Source organism: Salmo salar, chromosome 24 (assembly GCF_965601325.2).
Source record: "Salmo salar chromosome 24, fSalSal1, whole genome shotgun sequence".
In the NCBI taxonomy this organism is placed as follows: Eukaryota; Metazoa; Chordata; class Actinopteri; order Salmoniformes; family Salmonidae; genus Salmo; species Salmo salar.
The window spans coordinates 6,849,607-6,855,889 of NC_138314.1; positions in this window are offsets into that span (position 1 = coordinate 6,849,607).

The window sequence follows — 6,283 nt, forward strand, 5'->3', positions numbered from 1 at the left end:
CTCACAATTCACTGAATCACAATTCCAGTGGGTTAGAAGTTTACATACACTAAGTTGACTGTGCCTTTAAACAGCTTGGAAAATTTCAGAAAATGACATCATGGCTTTAGAAGCTTCTGATAGGCTAATTGACAACATTTGAGTCAATTGGAGGTGTACCTGTGGATGTATTTCAAGGCCTACCTTCAAACTCAGTGCCTCTTTCCTTGACATCATGGGAAAATCAAAAGAAATCAGCCACAACCTCAGAAAAACAATTGTAGACCTCCACAAGTCTGGTTCATCATTGGGAGCAATTTCCAAATGCCTGAACACGTTCATCTGTACAAACAATAGTACGCAAGTATAAACACCATGGGCCCACGCAGCCGTCATACCGCTCAGGAAGGAGACGCGTTCTGTCTCCTAGAGACGAACGTACTTTGGTGCGAAAAGTGCAAATCAATCCCAGAACAACAGCAAAGGACCTTATGAAGATGCTGACGGAAACAGGTACAAAAGTATCTATATCCACAGTAAATCGAGGCCTATATCGACATAACCTGAAAGGCTGCTCAGCAAGGAAGAAGCCATTGCTCCAAAACCGCCATAAAAAAAGCCAGACTACGGTTTGCAACTGCACATGGGGACAAAGATCGTACTTTTTGGAGAAATGTCCTCTGGTCTGAGAAACAAAAATATAACTGCTTAGCCATAATGACCATTGTTATGTTTGGAGGAAAAAGGGGGAGGCTTGCAAGCTGCAGAACACCATCCCAACCGTGAAGCACGGGGTGGTAGCAACATGTTGTGGGTGTGCTTTGCTGCGGGAGGGATTGGTGCACTTCACAAACAGATTGCATCATGAGGAAGAAAAATTATGTGGATATTTTGAAGCAACATATCAAATCAAATCAAATTTATTTGTCACATACACATGGTTAGCAGGTGTTAATGCAAGTGTAGCGAAATGCTTGTGCTTCTAGTTCCGACCATGCAGTAATATCTAACAAGTAATCTACCAATTCCACAACAACTACCTTGTACACATAAGTGTAAAGGAATGAATACGAATATGTACGTAAAAATATATAAATGAGTGATGGCATAGGCAAGATGAAATAGATGGTATGGAGTACAGTATATACATATGAGATGAGTATTGTAGGGTATGAAAACATATAAAGCAGCATTGTTTAAGGTGGCTAGTGATACATTACATCAGGATGGCAAGATGCAGTAGATGGTATAGAGTACAGTATATACATATGAGATGAGTAATGTAGGTTATGAAAACATTATATAAAGTGGCATTGTTTAAAGTGGCTAGTGATACATCTAATTACATCAAGATGGCAAGATGCAGTAGATGGTATAGCGTACAGTATATACATATGAGATGAATAATGTAGGTTATGTAAACATTATCTAATATAAGTAACAAAGTGGCAAGTGATAAATTGATTACATCAATTTTCCCATTATTAAAGTGGCTTGAGTTAAGTCAGTATGTTGGCAGCAGCCACTCAATGTTAGTGATGGCTGTTTAACAGTCTGATGGCCTTGAGATAGAAGCTGTTTATCAGTCTCTCGGTTCCAGCTTTGATGCACCTGTACTGACCTCGCCTTCTGGATGTTAGCGGGGTGAACAGGCAGTGGCTCGGGTGGTTGCTGTCCTTGATGATCTTTTTGGCCTTCCTGTGACATCGGGTGGTGTAGGTGTCCTGGACGGCAGGTAGTTTGCACCCGGTAATGCGTTGTGCAGACCTCACTACCCTCTGGAGAGCCTTCCGGTTATGGGCGGAGCAGCTGCCGTACCAGGCAGTGATACAGCCCGACAGGATGCTCTCGATTGTGCATCTGTAAAAAATTGTGAGTGTTTTTGGTGACAAGCCGAATTTCTTCAGCCTCCTGAGCTTGAAGAGGCGCTGCTGCGCCTTCTTCACCACGCTGTCTGTGTGGGTGGACCATTTCAGTTTGTCCGTGATGTGTACACCGAGGAACTTAAAACTCTCCACCATCTCCACTACTGTCCCATCAATGTAGATAGGGGGCTGCTCCCTCTGCTGTTTCCTGAAGTCCACGATCATCTCTTTTGTTTTGTTGACATTGAGTGCGAGGTTATTTTCCTGACACCACACTCCGAGGGCCCTCACCTCCTCCCTGTAGGCCGTCTCGTCGTTGTTGGTAAGACATCATTCAGGAAGTTAAAGCTTAGTTGCAAATGGGTCTTCCAAATGAACAATGACCCCAAGCATACCTCCAAAGTTGTGGAAAAATGGCTTAAGGACAACAAAGTCAAGGTATTGGAGTGGCCATCACAAAGCCCTGACCTCATCCTCAAATGGGCCAAAATTCACCCTACTTATTGTGGGAAGCTTGTGGAAGGCTACCCTAAACGTTTGACCCAAGTTAAACAATTTAAAGGCAACGCTACCAAATACTAATTGAGTGTATGTAAACTTCTGACCCACTGGGAATGTGATGAAAGCTGAAATAAATCATTCTCTCTATTATTATAATGACATTTCACATTCTTAAAATAAAGTGAACTAAGACAGGGAAGTTTTACTAGGATTAAATGTCAGGAACTGTGAAAAACTGAGTTTAAATGTATTTGGCTAAGGTGTATGTAAACTTCCGACTTCAACAGTATATATATATATATATTATTTTTTAGTTATTTGTAAAAAAAATTCACAGCTATTTAAGCCCTTTTTTGAGTGGACACAAAACTGCCTTCATACTCCCATTAATTTTTTAAAACCGGTACCGGTTACCTTCAGATGAGTCCCATGACACTTGTGGGGGTCATAGAGCAAAACGGTAGGTCAAACCGTTCGGACGCTACAGACGTTTTCATGAGAAGACCAATTTTCGGGTTTGTCTCAAGGTCTGACAAACATCACTCTAGCTCTGCCACCTTTCACTGCAGATGCGGTAGTGCGATATCAGACGCATCAGATATCTCTAGCTTAAACTGATTGATTTTGATGTTTTTTTTTGTATTATGTTACTAGGGGGTTAACCTGGTTCTCTCATCCCCCCCTTCTAATAAAATCTCCGCCCAACGCAATCACCCTCTCACTCACTTATTTGAATACGTCGGCTCTTGCATCCACCCCTAAGGCAGAATCTCCTGCCTCCACTCTCACATTAGAGGAAAGAACATGGATTACCTAGAGAGGTTGGATTAATGTAGGTATCTGACTGAAACCTAACATCCATTTTAATATTGCCCCCACATCCTCCAGTGAGGGTTAGATACTGTATGCCTGCACCAAAAGTCACAGATGAACATGTGACATGTCTACCGTTTCGTTGAAATGTTACAGTACAAGAGAGGTGAATTTACTTTGTGAACTGAAACACCCTTGTTTCCTTTAACATTATGGTTTCAGACAAGTGAAAGGAGTGCATTGGTCCTCACTGTGTTGCATTCAGCTGTCCTGTCAGTTCCTGGTAGCCTAGCATAACCCAGCACAGCTTAATTACTGAGCACATGCTTTACTGAAAGGGCTATATTTAGAAACACACATGCGCATGGACAAACGTACTTGTACGCACACACACAAACAACCAGGGCCAGTGCATCAGTAAACAGACAGGACTCTTTCTTGTCTGCTAGGAGTTAATATTCATCAGTGTTTGATAAATACACCTGGCTGCCGATGGGTACGATGGGGTGGAGATTAGAGGGAACACACCACAACAAGGTCACAGCATGTGCCTCTCCTGGTCACCCTGGTAACTGGCAAGGAAGGTTCCTGGAGGCTCTTTTGAGTAGGTTGAAAGTCAAGGCAAATCTGGAGATATGCTTCTGATGTGAGCAATTTAATTGTAAGCAGTCGAAGTCAGTCACTCAGCTCAGAAGTCTCTTATCTTTTGTTTTTCCCTCCCATGTGAAATAATGAAAATAGGATGATAGAAAGTCTCATAGGCATACTGTACAGGCTTAGAAGCTTTATTTGATTAGTCATCTTCCACTTAGAACAGAATCAGTTTCATTGTAACGCACAAGGTTTGGTCTTTACAACAGTTTTACAGCAATGGACTCATCACACCAAAAATGGACAGAAAGGTAAGGACTACAATATGGAGGGTATAATTATGTCAACACTAGATGACTTTATAAGTATCTTTATAAGTAAATACATGTATGTAGGTGTCTTTTTACACTGTGTATTGCAATAGTTTATTTCTTAGGTATATTACCGTCTCAGAGTTTAAGCAAAACATTGGACATTACCTATTTGGAACTAAATATAATTGCTGTTGTTATTGAATATCATAACTTATCATGTTTGCAGTGCAGTGTACACATTTTGGTGATAATTATTAAAGGTCTTGAGTATTTTCTTACTTGAGATGAACACAAACAACTCAAGTAGCTATAGTCAGGTTAGGATAGCATCCAAAAGGTATTAATCCACTAAGTGACAAGAAATATATTTACAAATATATTTTGATTCCTGCACATAGTTAATTAATTACAAAAAATATATTTTGGAAGTGTATTTGACTTTCAGAGATATGGACAAAACTCGTATTGGCCATATATTTGTGTGTTATTACAACTGAGATATTTCTGTAGAAGCCTTTCTTGTGGATAGTTCTTGGCATTCATTTTCATTTACAATTACATGGCAGTAAATCCATTGCACTTTATATACAAACTTTTCACATGATATAAAATATATTTTAACATTAAGTCATAAGGATGAAGTCATTGACACATACAAATTGTATGAAAATGTTCACACTTCTGAACAATACACACAATACATACAAACACTCAATTAAATCCTTACTCTCTGTCTTTCTATCTATCTCTCTGTCTTTCTATCTATCTCTCTGTCTTTCTATCTATCTCTCTGCCTGCCTGCCTGCCTGCCTGCCTGCCTGCCTGCCTGCCTGCCTGCCTGCCTGCCTGCCTGCCTGTCTGTCTGTCTGTCTGTCTGTCTGTCTGTCTGTCTGTCTGTCTGTCTGTCTGTCTGTCTGTCTGTCTGTCTGTCTGTCTGTCTGTCTGTCTGTCTGTCTGTCTGTCTGTCTGTCTGTCTGTCTGTCTGTCTGTCTGTCTGTCTGTCTGTCTGTCTGTCTGTCTGTCTGTCTGTCTGTCTGTCTGTCTGTCTGTCTGTCTGTCTGTCTGTCTGTCTGTCTGTCTGTCTGTCTGTCTGTCTGTCTGTCTGTCTGTCTGTCTGTCTGTCTGTCTGTCTGTCTGTCTGTCTGTCTGTCTGTCTGTCTGTCTGTCTGTCTGTCTGTCTGTCTGTCTGTCTGTCTGTCTGTCTGTCTGTCTGTCTGTCTGTCTGTCTGTCTGTCTGTCTGTCTGTCTGTCTGTCTGTCTGTCTGTCTGTCTGTCTGTCTGTCTGTCTGTCTGTCTGTCTGTCTGTCTGTCTGTCTGTCTGTCTGTCTGTCTGTCTGTCTGTCTGTCTGTCTGTCTGTCTGTCTGTCTGTCTGTCTGTCTGTCTGTCTGTCTGTCTGTCTGTCTGTCTGTCTGTCTGTCTGTCTGTCTGTCTGTCTGTCTGTCTGTCTGTCTGTCTGTCTGTCTGTCTGTCTGTCTGTCTGTCTGTCTGTCTGTCTGTCTGTCTGTCTGTCTGTCTGTCTGTCTGTCTGTCTGTCTGTCTGTCTGTCTGTCTGTCTGTCTGTCTGTCTGTCTGTCTGTCTGTCTGTCTGTCCGTCTCTTACATAAAAACACACACACACAATGAAAAAAGTTGGAAATGGCACATTTTCATACAGGACAAACATTCACATATTCAAAATGTAACATTTCCTCCTTTTTTTGGTTCACAATAAACATTAGTTTACATAACAATTTCTCAGAATACATTCTCTGTAAAAGATGCAACAATAATCGTAACATTTTTTTGGGGGGGAGAAATGAGGCAAAGCTTTTGATATATATGCGAAGTTCTTGCATAATGTGCAAAACAAATTTTAGCAAAGAAAATGTGATACGTATTGTATTCTTCACTACGCCGCAAGTGCCACTTCAAATATAATTTGTCTTCCTAGTTGAGCATTTACAGTTTGTCCTGAATAGGTGCAGAGCAAAGCAAGGGAAACATCTTTCTACTAGACTGAATGCAATTAAGCAGGCAAACACACGAGTAATAGTAAAGCAACAGATAACTATTCTATTATATTCTATACAAGTAACTGAAAAGAAGAAAAGTTAAATGATTAAAAAAAGAAAAGAAACATTGTGGTGAATATTTCAGGACAACAGACACCTACATGAGATTAGAATGATATCAAGCCATTGTGAGAAACATGAAATTAAACCTGTTTTATGGTCATCTAC